Here is a 23,245-nt window from a genome sequence, read left to right on the forward strand (position 1 = left end):
ACTCATGACACATCCGGTGGAAGGTGATGTGGTGTCTGAGCTAGGATTGCTGTTAAAAACAGTTCTTTAGAAGGATTGTTTATGTAATAAATGCAACAACAATCAGTACTCTCAGCACGCTGCCAACTTATATTAACTGAGCAGGGAGTGAGGTGGTGGGGGCTCCAAGCCTATATTTGCCTTGGTCCCCAAATGCCTTGCTACGGCACTGGATGTGGGACTGACTTCTGGGGTGATCTGATTCTATCACATGTATAAATATTAAATGTTTATATATTATTGCTTTTCACAGGTAAAAATGTGTATTGGGGATAAATCTACCTACATTTTTTCTTTTCAAGCACTTTGTTTTGTTTTCTTGATTTTATGTGAATAATTTCCTGCCCTTTCTCTCTCTAACCTTCCTGCATGCTGCATGTTTTCTCCATCTTCCAGAAAACCCGTTTCCTAGACTTCCTACTTTCTAACTAATCAGCCAAAGGGATCTTCACATGCGCGGCGCTCCAGCAGCAATGAGTTGAAATCACCGGAGCCCAGATTAACTCAGCTGAGGCAAAGCACGTCAGAAAAGCACAGAATACCAGAGAATATGCGCTGATATGAACGATCGCAGGTGAATTATTTTGTTTTAGTGGAGCGAATCGAGCGATTTTGTGAATGTTACAGCGGCCGCGCGCAGGATGCAGCTGGAGTAGTTGAGCCGGTACCGCTACGTCCTCTCTGCCCGCAAAGCTGAGTCCATAAATGACATCATATACGCAGATACTGGATCTTTTTTCGGGTTTCCCGCAATTAGAATTTTTAAGAAATGCAGTTTGATTCTGGGTTTAAAAATGCATTGTAATTACCGCGTTACTGACAATTGTACCGAGTAAATATTACCATTTTCTTTCCCTGTAATGCCTTACATTACCACATTACAGCAAAAAGCAATGCATTACAGTAATTAATTACTTTTGTACCGCGTTACTCCCAACACTGGCAACAGAGTATTCTATAAATTCTATAATTGGGGCGACGGTGGCACAGGAGTTAAGTTAAGTGCTCGCCCCGCAATCGGAAGGTTGCAGGTTCGAGCCCCGCTCAGACTGTCGCTGTCGTGTCCTTGGGCAAGACACTTAACCCACGTTGCCTGCTGGTGGTGGTCGGAGGGACCGGTGGCGCCAGTGCTCGGCAGCCTCGCCTCTGTCAGTGCGCCCCAGGGCAGCTGTGGCTACATTGTAGCTCATCCCCACCAGTGTGTGAATGGGTGAATGACTGATTGTGTTGTAAAGCGCCTTGAGGGGTTCTAGGACTCTAGAAGGCGCTATATCAAATACAGGCCATTTACCATTTTTACCATTTAAATGTAGCTTTTATTATATTTGGTCGTCACGTTAAAAAGGAAAAAGACAATTGGAGGAATAAAAAGCACCTTAAGGACTCATTGGTTTAAAAATTGGGTCAAATTTTCAGATTGAAGGTATTTTTGACCGTGCGTTTATTCAAGTTTTTTAAATGCTGCTTTTCATCGATGAAATGTGAAAAAATGAGAAATACGGGCGTTTTAAAATCAGACACGACATGTCTGAGGATTTTCAGCATAATTGAGAAATTTCTTTTACTTGTTTCTTAAAAATTGGCATAAAAAGGTTTCATGGAATGACCTAAAGGACAAAAAAACCTGCTAAGGTCATTTAAACAGAGCAAACCACACGACCAAGGTGGGACTTGTTACTTTCAAAATGATGTTATCTGCTTTTTAATGCAGAAAGATGAATCCAATGAGAGGTTCAGGCGCTTTTTGTTGCACGGTTAGATTTTCACCACGTGGGGGCAGTACAGCATCAAACTGAAGCCTGGATCAGAACACACTTGAGTATTACTGATAACCAGAGGTGTGGACTCGAGTCACATGACTTGGACTCGAGTCATTATTTTAATGACTTCTGACTTGACTTGATAAAATCTATAAAGACTTAAGACTTAACGCCAATGACTTGCGACTTCAATCGACTTGCATCTGTTGAGTTTATGACTTGAGCAAATTTGATTTTTTAGAACAAAAGTGGCACAAAAATCATAAATCCTTCTCATTCTGGGTTTGATGTTGTTGCTAAATGCAGCAGCTCTTTGTTTATCATAAGTTTCAGTTACACTTTCTGCTTGAGCTTTATTTCTGGAATTTATCATCTGTCATTAAATTGAAGTTGTACTTATGACTTGAAAATTCAAAGTTGAGGACTTGGACTTGACTCGGACTTCCACATCATTGACTTTGGAATCGACTTGTACTTGGTTGTGTTTAACTTGGACTTGACTTGAGATTTGAATGGAAAGACGTGACTTACTTGTAACTTGCAAAGCAGTGACTTGGTCACACCTCTGCTGATAACCCAAGTGAAAACGCAGGTTTCAAAGGATGGCTTCATTTTTTTTTTCTTTAAATGGGTGAAAATCTATCTGAACCAGTCTGGCTCTGGTGAAACTGGGTGGCAACAACATCGCTTACTTTGCAAAATTATATAAATTCACCCACATTGGAGAGTTTTCCAACACAAATGGCCTGGTGAAGGTCAAAGGTCAGAGGTTCTCCTTCAGTATGTTCTGTTACAGTTACAGTTACAGCAGGTCTAAGTCCTGAAGCAGCAAAGCAGCCCCATACCATCACACCTCCACATCCATGACTGACTGTTGCTATGTTGTTCTCAAAAATGTTGAGTAATCAAGTACTAATACTTTGTTCTCTTACCCCTCCTTTCTACCGGAGCCGTCAGCAGCACGTTACTGCAGCAGCACGTCTTGCTCGCGTAAGCTGCTGCTTGGCCCTTCCCACCAGAGACGCGTCGCGTAGCAGCAGGGGAGCAGCTGTCACCGACGGAGCACGAAGTCACACGAGTGACTTCGTCAGTAAACACAACAACAAGCAGGAGAAAATTGCAACATGGCTCCAAAAGGTTTGAGTTTTATGTTCTGTCTGTTTTATAATCGCCAATACAGACCTGAAAAACAGAGGAGACCGCTAGCTAGGTGATAACTTCTCACGGGGCCGCACAGTTAGTAACCTTTTTTTAAAGTATAGCAACCGGGAGGCAGTACGTTCTTTATTCTGAAAATCTCTGGAAGCTTTGCTCCATTTCCGCGTCCGATTTCCTGTCCTTCTTCCCCAAAAATGTCAAACTTGACCCGTTTCAGAGGCGTAGCGCGTAGAAAATTGAACCGGTGTCGGTGCAGGATCGGCTCGGGGTCCTTCGACTGCCGATGACGTCACATGACTGCAAATCTACTCGGCTTTCACACATACGTTTTGGAAAGACATCAGCAGTTTTGTTAATAAATTCTTGTTTGTTAACACCTAAATGTTTTCTTTATAATTGTAATTTGTTAATAAAACACCATATTATCTTTGTTTTGTAAAGAATGTGAAACTGCATAAAACCAACATCAGACTGACAAACAATACAACAGTTCTTATATGTGAAGCCACATCTGTTTGTATTAATGTGGAGTTCGTCTGTTTATTTCCTTAGTTGTTATCTAAATACCTTCTTTGACTCAAATTATTGCTTGGTGTCTTTCAATAAAGTTCTTATATTTTATTTTGCCCCATTTCATCAACATCAAGAGCTTTTGAGGGTCACCGTTTATCATTTGCTTATATTTTACATTTCCTTTAGAAATTCTAACATATTTTCTCCAATAAGTGTTGATTTTTGGACTACAGGACTACAACCGCTAAGACTACGACCGCAAATTTGTTCTGACCAATCAAAATCATAACTTGATAACGTCACTTCTGTAAGCTTCATGTTCAGCCAATCAACTACTTTGACGTCATCGGCAGTCGAAGGACCCCGAGCCGATCCTGTACCGACACCGGCGCGTAAGGGCAGCGACATGCTGCTCCTGAGACGCGGCCGACTCGCACTGCTGACGGCTCCGGTGGAAAAGGTTCTGTTGACCACAGCGGTTCCTGTCGGCAGCTGTGACGTGCTGCTGACGGCTCCGTCCTGGCTCTGGTGGAAAGGAGGGGTTTATCCCAATACTCGCTTTGCGCCCTGCGGTCTTGGAGAAAGTGCGCAGTAGGGTTCGAGTACGTAGTACACAAGTGTGCAAATAATTGCGGAATTGAGACAGGGAGCACTGCGTCATTGATCGCAACGCATGCCGGGATGCTGGTCGCTGTGAAACTTTTTTTCCAAAACCTTTATTAACAACTTTAAAACAAACAACAAACTATTTGAAATAAATTGAACTTCATTGCTGCTTTGTCTAAAACATTCAGAGCATCAACTAATTGTCCTAGAATGAACTAATTTCATTAGAAAATACATTACTTGAGCCTTTTTTCCCACAGCAATGACTTGTGGGTAATACCTTTGCCAGAGGCCCGCGTCGCTGCGGACTTGGGTGCTGTTATCGAATCTGACGCCATAAGCAGCCTTGGAGTTGCATGCAAAACCCCCACGCTGGAAGGAATGCAGACAAATGCTGTGAATCTCTATCCACCCCCCCCACCCCCGCCTTCAGATTGAGGTCTCCACCGAGGTAATCAAGCTGCTCACTGTGCTTCCCCATGACCTCCCTCCCACCTGCGGAGCCAGCTGGTTGAGCGCCACACAGGCCGCCCCCGCTGAGGAACCAGGATCCCAGCCCCTCCCCCCTACCTACCGGGTCTCATGTTGTGAACTGTGACGTTTGTTGCTTACATGTCGGGTGTTTTTTTGCATTGGAGTGCTACACCCTGCTGGTGTAACCCTGTTAATGCCTTTTTTTCTCCCTCCCTGAACTTCCCTCATGTAACACCCTCTTCATCTATCTATTAAGGTAGCGCGACTCATGTTGCGAATGACCGCAGTCACCAATTCTTGTTATGTGTCTTACCCACGTATGTCTGATCTTTGAATTGTGTGTGCTGAAACTGAATTTCATTTCTCTGTATGTCCTGCACATGTGGTAGAAAATGACAATAAATGACTTTGAAGTGCAGATTAGCGGTGAAATGGGGCGTGGTAAACTTGAGAATCGGGAGGGACGCCCTACGCACTCGCACCCCTGCCCGGGAATGCGCAATTGAAGGGCGCAAGGGTGCAAGTGCGAGTATTGAGATTGGGTCTTGGTTAAGTAAACATGTAGTGTATCTATACTTCACTGGAAGAATTGTCTATTAGCAGCCTTTTATCTTCCACTCCTTATGTTTTAAAAATAACCTAATTATTCCAATTTCATTTCAGCTTGTCGTCATTCAAAAACACACAAAGACAAAAAAAAAAACGTGCCCAGATGAATCCTGCCATCTGGATAGAGTGGCTTTGATTGTGTATAATATTTTTATCATCATTTATCACCAACATTTGGTTCTTTAGTTTATCTGCCTCGATATAAAATGCGTAACAAACCGTTTTTTTTTCAACACATCAGTGGTCTCTAGTGCAGATGAATGCCTTCATGTCACCATCTCTGTGGTGATAAAAGCTCTTGTGCTCCTGTTTCTAGAAGCAGTTAGTCCGACGAGAGAGTAGCAGAACACGGCAGGATTTGGAGTCCTATTTCCTGATATTCGGACATCTTGCCTCTGATTGGCTAAGAGCAACACAACCCTACCACTGACTCTGTTTGCTCTGCAATGCTGATGTTTCATCTCCACAAATAGCACAAGCATAAACGAGTTCTGCTGTGTGGTGGAATTGCTAGTGCTAACGGTTAGCTTCTACTAGCTGAGATGTGTGCTGCTCTCTCCTGGGTGCTAAATCAACAACAGCCTTCTCTGTGGTTCCACGAAACACGACCATGTGACGTAGGTCTGTGGCTTTTTCTGATCCCTGTCGATTCTCCACCTGCTGTTAAAGCAAGAAAATAGGGGCAGATGGACCATTTTCATGTTTAGCCCAGGGTGTAAACTTCTACCTGAGTAATGAATGAGAGTACTTCTGATACCTCTGGTATTTCTGTATCTGACAGAAAAAAGGTTTTACTCCAGAAGGAATGGGACACACGCCTTCCAGAAAGCTCTGCTTTAGTCTCGTTAGTCCACACCTGTTGACATGTTTGTCTTTAGACAAATTTAGATTTTTGTCAGGTTATATGGAGTATTGATGACTGATTAAAGGAGTTTGAAATACTACAAATGTATAGAGCTCCGGGAGTTGACGTCACTTCTCCCGGCATGCAACAGTTCAAATCGAAACGGCGCCATCTTGGCAGGTAGAAGCTGGCAGCTGGACTATTTGTTATTGTCAGAAAACGCAATCAGACAGGAAATATGGTAGATTCCTGTTGTGCCCCAGGATGCAGAACAGACGCGGACGACATAAGGAATGAGTCATCTACAGGATTCCCCAAGATCCGAAGCGCCGCAAACATTGGATCATTGTAATAAAACGCGCTAGTGACCGGGCTGAAATGAAGCTGTGGGATCCCGAGAGTAAAGGTTTTCGCTTATGCAGCGACCACTTCATATCAGGTACTTAAACCAACGTTTCCCCAACTGTGTATGGTATTTATCTTAAATGCTTTTATTACGATTCTTAGTGGGCTTCCTAAACTTATTTTGGCATGGCTTTTTCTGTCTTATTACTCATAGCAACAAGTAAACGTCACGTAAAACGTTGCCTCGTGATTTCTGCGTGCTGCCGTTTACGTGTTTTATGGTCACAGCAATTAACCGGCTAAGCTGTATTTAATTTTTAAGCAATGTTTGATCAATTGTCAGATCACACATAAAAAGCACTTTGGATTGCTATTATCTGTCTCACCGAGACAGATCTCAGACAGATCCTGAGACGCTCCTGCCTGACATATTTATTTTATTCACGGGAAAAAATCAAACTAGTGATTTCTCTTGGTGTTCAGTTTATACATTCAAACAGCACAGCACTCTATTTAAACTACTTACATGTAAATCTGTTATTTGTCCATCCATTTTCATCCGCTTATCCGGAGTCGGGTTGCGGGGGCAGTAGCGTCGAGAGGCCCAGACTTCCCTCTCCCCAGCCGCTTGGGCCAGCTCCCCCGGGTAAATCCCAAGGGGTTCCCTGGCCAGGTCCGGTAAGAAGTCCGCTCCGACAGCTTCTGGCGTCGGAGCGGGCAGTAGCGTCGAGAGTCCCAGACTTCCCTCTCCCCAGCCGCCTAAAGCTTGGTTTAGCCGGCTCCTCCGGGGGAATCCCAAGGGGTTCCCCGGCCAGGTCCGGTAAGAAGTCCGCTCCGACAGCTTCTGGCGTTTTTAAAAAGTATCCCAGGGTCACGGTAAGGGTCGGAGATGTTTAGTCTATTTAATTTCTGACTATATAAAATGATTTCTTCGGTTTTAAAGAGTGAAGTAAACTCCGACGAAGTAAAATCCAAGCCGATCCCGTTCACGTTCATGTTTACATCCGTGTTTGTTTAGATTCTTTTACCTGCCAATATGGCGTCTACTAACTGAGAGTCACGTGGGGTCCGGAGCTCTATAGGACCGACACTTGTGCTTAGTTTAATTCTGTGACATCACTAAATCTGATAAACCCTGATTTTATATTCTGCGTTGTAGCTGTTCTTGTCTACGGTTGGTTCCTAAACACCGGAGTTTCTCAGTGTGCTTTTGATCTTCTTAATTATAGCTTAAAATGCTGTTTTTTTAAGTTTTGGCATTATTCGTAAAGCAGTATTTAAGAAGAACATGAGCTAATGAATAAACTGTTTAACACTTATTTTCTTGTGTTTCTTCCAGTATCAGATCACTGCAGACATGAATTTTCATGAGCCGTGTCTGAGATCAGCCACGGGCATGTTACTGTCCCAGTAGGAAGACACGGGACTTAGTGGGGTCTCTACTAAAATATCAGCTGTTAATCAAACCGTTTGGAAGTCACAACCAGTTTTCTGCTGCTTTTCTCACGTAGATAAAAGAAAACTCCATTTATGACTTGGAGGCTTTGCCAGAGACAGTTCTCTGTGGTATAATTTCCGTGCGTGGGCAAAACCAAACTCATCCAAACGTTTTGTCATCCGTTTTGCACGATTTTCCAAAGTCCACTGCAGCATTTTGCCCTTCACATGCGAGTCTTTGTGCTGAGAGTAGATCCCCGTGAAGAGAGAGCGGCTCAGCTGTAATCACGCCTCAAGTGGCTATAATACAAATTTCACAGCGTTAAACCGAAAGGAGAGAGAAAGCGACAAAAACTGTGGGACGCTTGGATTAAGAGAGAGAGACAAAATCCCCGAAAGGAACGAGAAGGACTGAAATGGGAGTTTTGAATTAGAAGACTGCAAAAAACTGGGAAAAACGAGGGAAGAATATGAAATGTGAGAGGCGAAGGGACACCGTGCTCAAAAATTCTCTCTGATCTTTGAGTGCTGGGACCCGAGGCGATGGAATACCCTGCAGAACTCGATTAAAATTCAACCAGCTTCACTTAAGCCTTCAGTTATTATACAAGAGATGGTCTCCACCACTCAGCCTACGCGGTTAGCTCTCTGTTGCGTTTAGAGTTTGCACAAAGGAACATGGACTCCAGTCCAGTCCCTACAGCTTTAGTGTTCGCTTTAGAGGTAGAAACTCATCACAGCCAAGCAGAGACCCGGTTTTCGCTTCTGTCACAGATCATAGCTCCATTTGTAAAAGCTCTACTTATGTAACAGGTCTAGTACATTCCTCTAAAACCGGTTTCATTGAGTCCTGCGCACCTCTTCTTTCCTCTGCTGGAGATTTTGGGTACTACACCTGAAACTCACATTCATCTTAAACTCTTACTCCTCTGTAGAGTCAATGAGAGCCGGCGTCAAACTACAGCAGTCGTCCGGTGATAGGTGGGGGGCACCCTGGACAGATCTCCCATCCGTCATAGGGACACACACTCAAGTCTATGGACAATTTGGAGTCTCATATGGACCTAACGTGTATGCTGTTGGTCTGTGGGAGAAAACAGGAGCAAAAACAGAACGATCCGTGGGGAGAACATGTTAACACAGCAGAAGGGCCAGGATTTGAACCTTCAACCTTCTTGTCCCCTTATCCAGGGTCACGTGGGCAGTAGTGTAAGCAGAAAGGCCCAGACTTCCTTCTCCTCAGCCACTTTGACTAGCTCCTCCAGGGGGAATCCTAAGGTGTTGCACAACTAGCGAAGAGACATGGTTCCTCCAGCGTGTCCTGGGTCAGCCTTTAGGTCTCCTTCCTGTTGGACGTGCCCAGAAAAACCTCACAAGGGAGGTGTCCAGGAGGCATCCTAACCAGATGCCTGAGCCACCTCAACTGGCTCCTGTCAATGTGGAGGAGCAGCGGGTCTACGCCGAGCCCCTCCCAGATGACCGAGCTTCTCACCCTATCTCTAAGAGAGAGACCAGCCACCCTGCAGAGAAAACTCATTTTGGCCGCTTGTATTTGTAATCTCGTTCTTTTGGTCACTACCCAAAGCTTTTGAGGATAGGAACGTAGATGATCAGTGAATCCGGATCTTCGCCTTCCGGCTCAGCTCTCTCTTCACGACAGACCGGTACAACGCCTCCAGTACTGTAGACACAGCACTAATCCACCTATCGATCTCCGGCTCCATCTCGAGAACAAGACCCCGAGATACTTAAACTCGAAGACTACCCGTTTCCGATTCTTCTCACAACCTTCCCGCTGTGAGGCAACAGCACTACCAATTTCACCACCGTACATCCTGCAATAAACTGCATCATGATTATTTTATAATCATCTAACAAACCATTAAACACAAACGTTTATGTTGTTCCATGCATCAGACTTATCGGCTTTCTTCATTATTTTCATTGAAGCTCTTCTGGTGATTAAAAACGGCAGTTTCTCAAACGACAAGGAAATAGTCATGAAATTTAAGATTTTCAGAATAAAAGTCAGTTTTACAATATTACTGCTAATTGTGTTTAAGCTGGACACGAATCTGGCCGAGTTCCTCCTCTCTGGGCCAAACAGAGTCAGGTTTAAACAGGTAAACTCACACCTGCATGCATATGTCACCATTCCAACACAGGCCCAATGAATGAAAAATTCTCTGGTAGTTTTACCTGGGAACACTCCACCCTTGGACACCTCACAGATTCTCATTCCACACTTTAGTATTTAACGCATAGCAGAGTGGAACAAAACAAACACATCTCTGTTCATCAACAATATGCTTTGTTTTTGTTCATTTAAGTGTCCGTTTTTAGAATAATGAAGGGTTTGCGACCCCCTTTTTGTGAGCTGTGTGAATATAATATAATATTTTCCATACTCCTCCAGCAGATGGAGTATGTTTTAAACTGTCTGGACAGATTCAGCTCCTCATTGGCTCTCGGTAACGTTGTGTCACAGGGCGACTCGGCCAATCAGGGCGCTTCTGGGCCACAAACATCTGAAGTAGTAATAATGTGGAATGTGCTGGCTCAGCATGAGCTGTGAACTAGAGCATGTAGTATACTACATACAGACGGGGGAGGAGGGAGTGGTGAACACTCAGTGACAGAGCAGAAGTCTCGTACTATATTTCCCACTGACACACACACACACACACACACACACACTCAAAAGGCTACAGTATGTTTACGATGTCACTTCTGCTCTCTTTTAGAATTCATTGTTAAACTCTCGGTTCATAATCCTCTCCAAAGCTCTCTTTTACTCGTCGTTAGTTAACCTTTAAAGACGTGAAGAAAAACCGGAAATACTTTAGATGATTCCCCAAGCTGAATGGAGAAAATACTTTGAGTCTTTTTCTGTTGGTTTAAAAAAACTTAAAAGACACGCATCATGACTTTTTTCATTAGTTATATTAGTTGTAAGGTATAAACAAAACTTTTTTTGTGAAATTCTTTGCACTAAATCCCTCTCATATAAAGCAATTTCAGCAGTTTTATTCTTAACAGTTTCAGTATCGTTTCAGGGCGCTGTCACTTTAAAGAGCAAGTCACCCCCTACCAGAGTCTTACTCCACTCCCACTTCCTGTTTGAAAAATGCAACAAATGCTGTTGCTTAGCAGACCGAGAGGGCGGAGCCGCTAACAAATACACACACACACAGGCTCACAACGACATTGTGACATCATATGGTACCATCTAACGTTCTAGGGTACCTCTTAGCCAATAGCGATGGCAGATTTAAATTCAAATGCAGTGCAGAGTTTTTACCTGACAACGGCACAACACTGACAGTTTTAGGCAGAAAATTTAAATTTTAACTAAAATGCACTAAAGTGCAAAACTATTGACTACACGTGTCTGCAGCACGATTAGACATGCACTTATATAGTTTATCAGGAAAAAAAGTTGATTTGGGGGTGACTTGCTCATTAAAGAAACAGCTGTAGCTGGCCACGCACACCCCCAACCCCCACACTTAAGCTGAGAACCTCTGATATCATGGAGGGGCTCCAAGTAGTTTTGGACAAACTGTTTAATTTATTGGTTTCCTTCAGTATGTGAAGAACATTTCAAACAATATGAACAAAAATGCAACAGAAAAACATGATATTGGGTTAGCTCGACTGCTCGTGGAAATATACGGAGACGTTTGTGTTGTTGCTCCAGTTCTGGAGATGCAAAATGTTTCCAGCACACTGACGAGGGAAACCCCGGACTTTCCACAGTGGGTGAATCATGCAGCATGCCTCAGCACATGTAGAGCACACAGATGTGCACGTAAGGGGAATCTGTCATGTGCAATCTGCGGCTCAAACACTAATGGTGTTTGTAAAGCCAGTGAGCGGAAGCTCCAGTTGTGTCATGGGGGCATTTGTAGGCCAAAAAGCACACGCATCACTCGTATGTGGGTCAAACTCAAATAAACCAGTGAAAAAAAAAATGACAGAAATGAATCATTTGCTAAGTAGTATCACGTCTTCAGCTGGTTCAGAACTCAGCGGCCTGGTTCCTTACGGGCACAAGGGGCAGGAAACACATTACACCACGTAAAGTTTAGAGTTGAGTTTAAAATTCTTACTCTTGCTAACGGGGCGGTGCATGGAACTGCACCTTTTACCTGTCAGCATTAATGCAAAGATACGTCCCTTCCTTCATGCACACTTCGCTCAGCAGAGCGTGGCATGCTGGTGGTTCCTCGTGCTAGAACACGAGGAGATCGTGCATTTGCTGTTTTGGCACCTACGCTCTGGAATGAACCACCTTTCATTAGGTGAGGCGGTGCTCACTCCTCACCGCTGCCGCGTGGACCCAAGGGATAAACCATCAATCCTGCTCATTGGTCAACTTTCCTTGCGGGTCACACCCATTAGGACAGTGGGAGGGTTATAGTAAAACATTTTCTAACGTAAACCAACAACAAAATGAGCGAAACTTTTTTGAGTGTAAATCAGGCACCCATGGCCGTCTGGCGGGCAGGTTGTAAGGCTTCCTCTTTCAAGCTCATCTATTATCCAGCTGACTCCACTCTGACCTCCAGAGTTTGTGTCTGTGTGCTGCAGAGACTTGTCCTGAAAGCCCTCTGCACGGTTTTGTGTGAATGCCTGGGTGTGTACAACAAACCCGGAGTCCTTTTGGCCTGGTTAATAAATAAAGAAGCTGTTTAGAAGGAAGAAATTAGAAATCTCAGTTTATCAAACCAGAAATATTGATAAAAAATCAGCTCTGATGTATAAATTTTACATATTTGTGCAAAGAAAATAAGTGGAAATGATGCGCTATTGTGTGTTGGAGAAGTTCAAAGTATAACTATTCTAATTAAATCTGAGGCTTTTTTTGAAAACACAATCTTAGTTTCTAAAATCTGCCTGAGCAGGATGCCTGGATTCAATTGGCTGCTGTTAATACACACATTATAGGAAACTCTTTCTGCAGGATAATCCTCCTGGATTTTCCTTCTCCTTCGCTGGAGAAAGGTGTGTGAGACGAGGTTAGCCATAGCAGGCGTTCGCTGCAGGATTACACCCAAAGGAGCGACTTTAAGCTGGGGTAATTCGCCTCATAGAAAAGGTGCAGATAAAATTACAGCACGTAGATTATGATTCTCAGCATCTAACCCTGCTACTCCTTCCTGATTTGGACAACAGGATAGCCTAGTGAACTAGACCAAATTCTTGCTTTGCAAAGTTTGGTCTAGCAACGCTCCACTGGAACCTCTGCAGCCCCAACAGCATTCTGGCTGGCCAATCACAGCTCTCTAGAGGGGTTTCAGACACATAAAGAGCTGTGATTGGTCCATAATGGTGGGCCAATCATAGTGCTCTATCTGCTTAGTGAACAAATCACAGAGCTTTATCCGCTTTGTGGGCCAATCAGGGCCCTCTATATGCCTGGTGGGTGGGATGATGCAACAGAGTGAAACAAGAGTACAGGTGATCCCTCGTTTATCGCAGTAGATGCGTTCCAGACCTGGCCGCGATAGGTGAAAATCCGCGAAGTAGGGACACCATATTTACAGTATTTATTTAACAGGTACTTATTCAGTATTCAGACTTTTAAAACCCTCCCTTTACATAGAAAAAAAATTTTTACTTGGTTTTTTTTATAGTTTTGTTACAAAAAGTGCATTTTATGATGAAACTGATGAAAAAAAAACCCCAGGAATTTCTTGATATTTCGCATAGAAAAATACAGCGAATCGGTGAAAAATTACGCAAATCGGCGAATTTCCCTTGAATAAGGCTCCAAAGAAAAAATCCGCGAAGTCGTGAATCCGCGATAAACGAACTGCGAAGTAGCGAGGGATCACTGTATGTCACATTCATTCTCCAGTGGAATGCGGAGATCATGTGAAAGACAACGGTAGAACCCGCCCCACAACCGAGAGCCGTCAATGGAGCGTTGCCAGACTAAATAATGATAAATGATAAATGACCCGCACTTGTATAGTGCCTCTCAGAGTAAGGACTCCAAAGCGCTTTACACTACAGTGTATCATTCATCCATTCACACACACATTCACACACTGGTGGGGATGAGCTACGATGTAGCCACAGCTGCCCTGTGGCGCACTGACAGAGGCAATAAATAATACATTTATTTAGTCTGGCTTGCCAGGCTAACAACAGGAGGCCCTGTGAGCAGTTATGAAACCTATCCTGTGGAATCTGAACATATGTTCTTTAATTTTGATGGGTCTTTCTTTAGACTTTAAGGAGCTAATGTTGAAACCTTCTCTTCAAAAGGCACAACTTTATTTACAAATTAAGAAAACGCAGCTGCAAAAATGCCTCAGAATGTATGCTATTTACTTTCTAAGGTCCACCTAACCATAGCTTTCCAACAACATCAAAACATGCTTTGGTAACTCAGTTTTTTCTTCTAAAAGCTTCTTCCAGTGATCAGAAACCATTTACTGGAACCCCCCAGAACCGCTTGCAAGGGATGTATTTCCATCACATGTAAAGTCTTTTATCATCAAAAACTCACCTTTTGTGTCCTTTTGTGCTGCCATGTTGGTCTCTAATGTCGATATAAACTCTCCAAAAGTAAAGAAAAAGCATCCATCTTTTTTCTGTCAGTGTTCAGTTTTGGGAATTATGAGCCGTTTCAGAAAGGTCTCATTTGTGATGTCACAAACAAGTAGTCCGTAGTAGTAGTCAAGTAGTCAAGTAGAATAGAACCACCTACAATGTGCAAGAAAGCAGCTGCTTTACTCTGCCCCTGTTTAATTTTTTATTTTCCTAATTTTCTTTTTTTCTTTTTTTTTTTTTTTACAATATTTTAAGTCACTTTTCATATATAAATTTTTTAAATAAGCAAAAATGTTATTATTTGTTCTTGTTATGTGCCTCGTGATTTTTATGTTGAGAGGCGCTATATAAAAATAGTTTCTTCTTCTTGGATGTTAGAGATCCTCAGCTTATAACAGCCAATCAGGGAGTGGGTGGGTGTGGCCAGCTACAGCTTGTTTTCTAAATCTGACAGAGCCCTGAAGTGGCTCATTCTGGAAGGTATTGAAAATGTCAAGAAAAAAACCTGCAGAAATCGCTTCATATGAGAGGGATTTAAAAAAAATTCCTAAAAATGTTTTGTATCAACCATACAATAATCATAACTTAAGAAAAGCAGTCGTAATATATCCTTTCCTAATATAACCCCGCATCTGCTGTACAAATGTTGGCAGAGCACACTAACATTTCAGCGTGACTCATTAAACATGCAGGTATGTACGTTTAAGCTTATTTCAATTTCTCGTATGCGCCACACCCTTTGTTTCTGTTGTCTTTGTTCACACCTCTAACAAAGAACGCGGGTACACCTCTAGGCAGTAACTCTTACCAAGAAATTACAAAACAAATCTGCTCCTCCTCCTTTTTAACGACACCATGGCCCTGCACATGCGATCACCTCGTGTTCTCGAGTCGTTTCAATTTTGACTGATTGTTCAGAAGTCCAGTATTCTTAAAAATCAAACTCTAAGTTAACTTGTAAGTACATGCAGAACTTGTGCAGGTACATGCTCGCATGCACGCTGTTCTGGTAGCTAACGTCAACGCTGTGAAAAGGTAATTATCAAATCATTAATCAGGATCAGTGAGTGATTTATTCAGAATCCTGCAGCCAAATAATGCTTTACTGCTCTCCTCTGTCACACATTAACCCACGTGAGTGTGCACGAGCATCTACAGCGACCATTATGCACAACCTGCACTGCGACACCGCTGAGGAGTGTTAAACAGATTGTGCATTGTGTGTATAGTAAATAGATGTGAAACGACACTTTTTCATTCAAATATGCCCGTTCGTTCACCACCAAGGGCTGCTTCTGCTCATTTCTATGCAACCAGGCCATCTGTGTAACATTAGACCTCTGGCGCCCAAGGGCAGCCTACCTCTCTGTCTCTTTGTTTTGTCCCACATGTGTCAAGGGCACAATGGAGCAGCAAACAATAGGCCACTTATTGAGTGACCGGCAGGGAGTGGGACACATCCCTGGTCACCCGTCACTCTGCAGCCTAGTGCACCATGCGGCTTTCAGCCGAGTGTTAGGTTCCACTCTTCTCTCTCCGAGGAAGAGGTGAAGGCCCTTGGAAATCTGGAGAAAGTCATATGAAATATGTAAAAATCTAAATATTGCATTTATTATTCATGTTTTCTCAGTATCGTTATTTGGCTCAAAGGAATAAGTGGAATGGGCATAAATAAAAATTTGGCTTCGGCCCATTCCAGTTCGAATTACAACATTTATTGTTGGTTTGTAAGCGAACAAGATTAAAGTTTACAATTCAAATGCAAATAAAAGTTCATAATTGTTTGAAATAATTTTTACTTTAAAAACAATTATGCTCTCAAAAATGTCATGTACAAAATTTTATCTAGTAGCTAGCTCCACGGCTAATTCCAGCTGCTAGTAACCGCAGAATTGTATGTAAAAAGCCACATAACGTGAAATGTGTGCCAGTTTTAAACAAAAAAAACAACAACATTCACATAAACTGATCTGACTAATTCAGATAAGGCAGCAGAAACACTTTTCAAGCTGGAGAGTAAAGTTATCTCCATTTCTCTAAACTGAGGCTCTTCAGAAACTTTTTGCACATTTTTTACACAGAAGTACTTATATTTTATATAGAATGTGTATTTTCATGCATCATATGATATGTAAAAAATAATCAGCAAAATAAATTGTATTTATTTATTTATGAGCTTCTACAGGTGTTGTGGCGCGTGCGCGCGTGTGTATGTGTGTGTCAAAGCAGCAGCTGGGACGTTACTGTCAGTGATATTTTCTTTTCTTGAACATTCATGTTTGGTGGAATAGCATTGAGAAAATATAAAAAAATGTAAAACTGTTGTACAATTAAAAAAATTATATAGAAGAAACTTTTTGGAAAATAACTCATTTGCCAATGAATTATTATGGACATTAAGGACTTGGTAAAGCAATTAAAGTCAATAAGATCTATTTAGAATTTGGATTTTAATTAAGATGTAAAAGTATAAGTGTTTATATGAATTCTTGCTAATGTGGAAATTCAAATTTTGCTTGTTGATTTTGTTTATGATGTATGTGTAGAGATGTTTATTTGGATTTTGGAAGTGGAAAGATGTTGAGGGATAGGGCAATGAAAAGTCTTGAGCTTCTCCCTATTCCCCTTGAAGGACCAAAGAGGAATCTCTAAATCCTCTAAATGAGAAATTTTCATTTCGTATTTGATTTAAATTTGTTTGAATGGTCTGAAGTGAGTGAATAAATAAATAAATAAATAAATAAATAAATAAATAAACAAATACATAAATAAATAACTAAATAAATAAATAAATAAATGCGCGTGTGTAACAAGTTCCCTTGATGAAGTTTGCAGAAATTAATGCTGCCCAGTTTCATCACATTTTGTTTTGTAAGGTCTCCTATTTTCCCACGCCCCGGTGCGGTCCGTGAACTTCTCTCGTAATTTCTACGTATGTTTGCTGCGAGTCCTATCATATTTTTGCATGAGTAGCTCTTGCACCTCTCTGTGTGTGTGTGTGTGTGTGTGTGTGTGTGTGTGTGTGTGTGTGTGTGTGTGTGTGTGTGTGTGTGTGTGTGTGTGTGTGTGTGTGTGTGTGTGTGTGTGTGTGTGTGTGAAGGTGGGGCAGAGGAGGTATTAGCTGCGCGCTGCAGACATCATTAGGAGGGGAGACGCCGGAGCAGAGCCGGGGAGCCCTGGCAACAAGGAGACACACAAACTCAGCAACCCGTAACTCCTCACAGTAAGTCCGGCTAAACTCCTCACTACGAGCCGCTCTCACCTCTAACCGTCACCGGTTCCCTTCTTGGTTTTCTTTAAAATTTCGGAGCCGTAGGAAAAAAAATGGCTGGACGAATTACTGGGAAGGGTGGCGCTGGAGCGCTCTGGTTTACTCCAAAGCCTTGGGAAATGTTTACTTCGCACTCAGACCTATTTTTTAAGTGACTAAAAAGTAGGTGGGCTCGCGAGGCGTCGGTGGGCACGCTTGTCACCTGGCTGCGTGGACGCAGAGTGTCGTTAAAGAGGCGGAAAAGAGAGCGGAGCCTCGGCTGGAATCTGACCGAGCGAGGAGCGCGTCCGCCGGCCGAGTTGGCGGAGGGGCAGCCCCGCTGTACTTCCAGTAACTGCGCCACTCGGAGCGCGCGCTCTTTTGCGGACTATTTCTCAGCGACAAACCGCGGCCAAACGCTCCGGGGTGAGGGTTCATGTCTTCTTCTGAACTCTTGTCTTGTTGACATTGAATGTCAAAGGCAGGTATGACATTTTCTTTTAAATCTACGTTTCACCATCGCGGAAGTGTTTTCCCCTCCGCACGAAAATAGGCGAAACTATTAAAACACAGCCAAGTTATGAATCAAAAGCACTCGTGTGTGTTTGGAACATGTGCATGGCGTCTAACCTTTGGAAAAGCTCGTTTGTAGTGAGTTACTCGGGAGTGTTTTACATTTCCAGCTGGTTGTAGAAGAAGTACGGTGTGTGATTGCAGGGCTGCCCGTGATGTCATTCATCCGAGCTTGGACCATTATATAACGGGACTGTAGGGAAGCCTGTGACAGCAGCTATTTTTACTCTGTTTACACCTCAGAGCAGGGCAGGTAAGGCGCCCCAAGTGGTAGCCTATGCTTTCACACCGATTAATACGTAAACAGGGCGAAGAAAAGTCGACGCTGAAGATAAAAACATGCATATCTCGTTTTTGCAAGATCAGCACAAGGCCGTTAATCTCAGCTTCACAAAGGTTTGTGACCCCAGCTGCAGATTCTGCGATTTTTCGTTTCAATGTACAAAATTCTGACGTCAGAAAATGAATTAGAATCTGTTGCTAAATTAAAATACCATTTTTATACGTTTGTTATTACTGACAAATTAAACTACTTTCATGAGCATTTTCTATGGTCAGACATCAGTTTTGGAGTCCCTCAGGGGTGTGTTGTTGAGCACATAAAAGTTTAAATTTTTGTTAACGACCTGCTCACTGTAATCTCTTTCATATGTAAAGTGTTTGCTGTTGACACTAAACTGTTTCATCCAATTTCGTCTTTGGCTGATTATCAAAGATTATAAAACAACATTGAGAATTATCATGGTCAATCAGCTCTTTGGCATCTATAAGAACCAAATGTCGACTTTATTGTATGAATGGATGTGAAGTATTATGTTGCCGTTGCTGCAGCTAAAGCTAATCACAGAGAAGGTACAATCAGATGTTATTCATAATGAAAAAGAGTCTTTAATGTTGCATAGAAGTTATGTTAAAGTCTGGTCAAATTATTTGGACTGAGGTAAACAATTAGAAAAAGTCTAGAGGAGATCAGCCAGACTGGTTCCTAGACCTTAGCATAAGTCAAGAAAGGATGAGTTTTGAGATTTAGGATTAACAGTGTAGGAAAATCGAAGAATTATGGGTCATTTTATTCAAATATTGAAGTAAATGCATGACAGAGTCCGTAGTTAAAATGAGATATTAGCTGACAAGGGAAATTAAGATATTTTGGCTAAATGATGCTTATTATTCACCATTACTTGATTTTTAGTTTAATTAATTGGCTTCAATGCATTGTTTTAAATTGCATTTTACAAATAAGATTGTGTTAAACTCTTCAACCTTGAAGAGTTTAACACAACACCTTACAACACCAATAAATAATTAGATTTGATCGAACAATATAGCTAATTTAAGACCGTTCCGAGGTGATCTGCATTGGTATATTATTAGCATTTCCTCATGATATGACAACAAACAATGTTTTACTATTTAACTAGTAGAAAGGTGGGCCAATAATAGTTGTATGTGTTTTCATGTGTTTGTTTGCAAAATATTTCATAAACCACTGGATGGAATTTAAATAGGTTAAGTAACTTTTGAGGCAGTACAATTCAAGATGGCCGCCTTCAGCTGTCGCCAAAACAGAAATATCTAAAAAGGAGTCGGTTTTACAGATACTGAGCTAAAATAAGGGGTGTTAATAGCTGAGAATTGTTCACAACCAACACTTTGAGCCTTAACAAATCATGCTGCAGTTTTCCCCAAGATTTTACAAAAACAGCCATCTCAAGTGTCCTAAAAGAAACGCCTACAAAGTCCATTTTCTAAACAACTTTAAACAAGAACATCCGTGTTTTTTCCTGATTGTTTGTGACTCACTCCCTTACTGTGGTTATGCATGTTAGTTAGCATCCTTTAAATGTCCTCTGTGATAACCACAATGCCTTTTTTCCCATTTTATGAAGAACAATAAAAGGTCTAAATTAGTGGTACATTAAAAGCGTTTCATTGGTTGACACCATCGACATATATGTGCCAAATTTTCAAAAAAGATCAGAACAGCTGGTTTAAGAATCAGGGTTGCTTGTTTCTGTTTTGTGCCAAAAAATGTGAAAGTGTATTTCTGCATATTACATTATGTTAGCTTTGGGGAAATAAGATGATCAAATTAAAACAAGTGGGATTTTAGGCCTTTGTGCTGGTGCTTATAAATGATTGGGTGATTATTTTTATGTTATCATTACAAATTCACATCAAAGCACTTCTGGTCTTAAAGCATCCATGGTATCAGGACTAGTACTTTAATCATAAACCCGCCATATCCAATCCTATACATGTCTACTGTCCCCTGGTGGACGATCTACTGGTGGAAAGGGCCAATTTTATTTCTTTATTACTGTTATTAACAATAATTAGTTCACTTTAAAACTGAAAAGTTTTTTTAATGGTTAAAAACCATTAAATGTATAAAACTTAACCAGATGAAAGACCAATCAGCTGGTTTATCTCTCACTTTAAACATTTTCGTGAAGGTTTCACACACCTGACAGGCATTCACAAATAAAATTTGAATATTGTTTGCTTGCTTTGCCTCTAGCCTCTAAAAACATTTTGTAATTTTACAAGAGTTTATAATTTATTTTCTATTTCTTTGTAGTTTTCATAGTCCAGTCTTGATTGTAGTGTTCTATTAATAAACCAACTACACAGGAGTACCATACCCTCCTAGACCGAAACTTTGAAACACATTTCCTGTGACTTTTATGGATTAGCCGGACTTAAAAAAGAGAACTTTTTAAATACTTTGTTAATAATTCAATATTTTCTTAAAATACATAACTAAAGTTGAAGTGAACAGATAGTTCAAGATGTCCTCTTTAGGGAACACAGGATCCCAGGACTACTAGAACTTCTTCTCACATCATTCAATTATAAACAAATAAAATCAGATTTGGAGAATAATAAACCAAACTGATTAATCTGAGCCAAAACCTCAAAGAGAAGAGTTTTAATGCAAATATAACGCTTGAAGCTAAATGACAAATTACGGCTGAGGAGTGAATTTGGCATTTGATCTGCTGGATGAGGGTTTATTAAAGGAGGTTTTTGGTGTTTAGCAGGGGAGGAAGGGGGATTAGACGGGTATCCAAAATAGTTATTATTATTGTACATGAAAGAGAGAAAGAAGCTTTTATAGTTTTAGATGTCCAACAGTTAAAGTCTCGGTAAGTTTCAGGTTCTGATTATGTTCAGACCTCTTCAAGCAGCAAGCAAGACAGCAAAGATCAAACTGTGATTCTCTATTGTACGGTAGTGCCGCTGTGATTCAGGCGTGCTGTTCCACCCACCCACACACACACACACCTGCACTGCACACACGCACAACTGCACTGCACTGCACACACACTTCTGCACTGCCACCATAGCCTTTGATTCTAGCCGCCACTCACTTTCAAATGGTAATGAGAGGCAATTAGAAGCCAATGTGTCCTAATCACAAGCCATTTAACCGAGCTTGACTCATTTGTCAGAGCCATGTGTAAACATGGACCTACACAAACAAATGCACATGAATACACGCGTCGTGGAGAGGCAAACTTTGTGTGTGTGTGTGAGATTTCCAGGTAATGATTGGGATGGGATTTTCATGGCTGAATGAGCGAGTGACGGAAAGCACAATCAGAGGGAACTATGGGAAATGCAGGTTTGACCGATGCGTCGGACAGGTGTGCAACTGTTCACAGGTCCCTTTTGCGTTCGTACAAACTTCCTCATGTGTCGCAAAACCAGAAAAGTCACAATGAAAAAGAACATCAACAAATTTCTAGAAAATTAAAGGTTAGAAGTGTTGTGTTTCAGCAAGCCACAATTTTCTCCACAGTAATTAGACATTGTTCCCCCAGGGTTTTAGTGTATGCCTCTTTTTTTAGTGGTGTACCACTTTTCCTCTCAGAAATGCCATGTTTGATCAAGAAAGTGACGTCAGCCCGTTTCTGCAGCCTCACCAGACTGCTGTCATGGCCTAATCCCGGGTTGTCTCTTTTAAGACCAGAAATAACAGGATAAAAAAGAAAGAAAGCGGCGTCGATTGGAAACAGAGTGGTGGAACAACAGCGTTGGGAAGAAAAAGACAGAGGGAGGCGAGTGAAAATGTGCCGAGCGGTGGGTGGGGATGGAGACAGATCAAGAGATTGAGCTGTCTTGTTGAACCATGCGGTGCTCTCAGACCTTTTCAGCGTTTCCTTTTATCCTCCTCTATTCATGAGTGCACAGAGTACACATGCCTGCACACAAGGGAAAGGACACACTCATGCAGCGTGCTCCCTTTAAAGGCGATCAATGAGAACTTTTTAGGAGTTTATGTCAGAGAATTCCACCGAGTTTTGTCATTTGGTGCTGCGTGCGATCCTTTGCTTCTTAAAGGGATGTCTAGGCTATTTTTGAAGTCTGTTTCTGTTTAAACGTAAATAATTACTATCTTAATTATTCTGTTTGGGGAAAATGGAGTTTTAAGTTCTTCAGGACTGATAAGCTAATGGCTAGTTTGAGCCCAAATTCTTGTTTGAAATAGATTTTGTTTATTTTAGGTTGTTTTAGATTAGTTAGACCTCATGAACATGAGCGTTTTTGATTAGCAGGGATGTGTATTTTTTAAATTCTGGCGATACGATACATATCACGATACAGGGGAGACGATACGATATATCACGATATCTTGCGATACATTCAGTCAGATGTTACAAGCAATTTTTTTTACTGAATTTATTGTAACAATGTTCAATAAACAGTCCAAACTGATACGTAACATGTTTAACATGTGGTATCTGAACCATGATGGAGGGATTTACAGTTCAATGGTGGAAACAAAACCTGTTGCACACTTCTGCTAACTAGCGGGTGGCGATTGAATTGCACAAAACGAAAAGAAAATACACAAAAGTTTGCATGTAAATTCTTTCAAGAATTAAATACACGGCTTTTGAATATCGATGTAATAATCGCAGGAAAAATATCCCGATATATTGCCATATCGATATTTTCGATACACGGTTTTTGAATATCGATATAATATTGCTAGAAAAAATATCACGATATATTGCCATATCGATATTTTCTTACATCCCTATTGATTAGATAAAAAAAGTTACA

This window comes from Nothobranchius furzeri, chromosome 19 (genome assembly GCF_043380555.1).
Source record: "Nothobranchius furzeri strain GRZ-AD chromosome 19, NfurGRZ-RIMD1, whole genome shotgun sequence".
Lineage (NCBI taxonomy): Eukaryota > Metazoa > Chordata > Actinopteri > Cyprinodontiformes > Nothobranchiidae > Nothobranchius > Nothobranchius furzeri.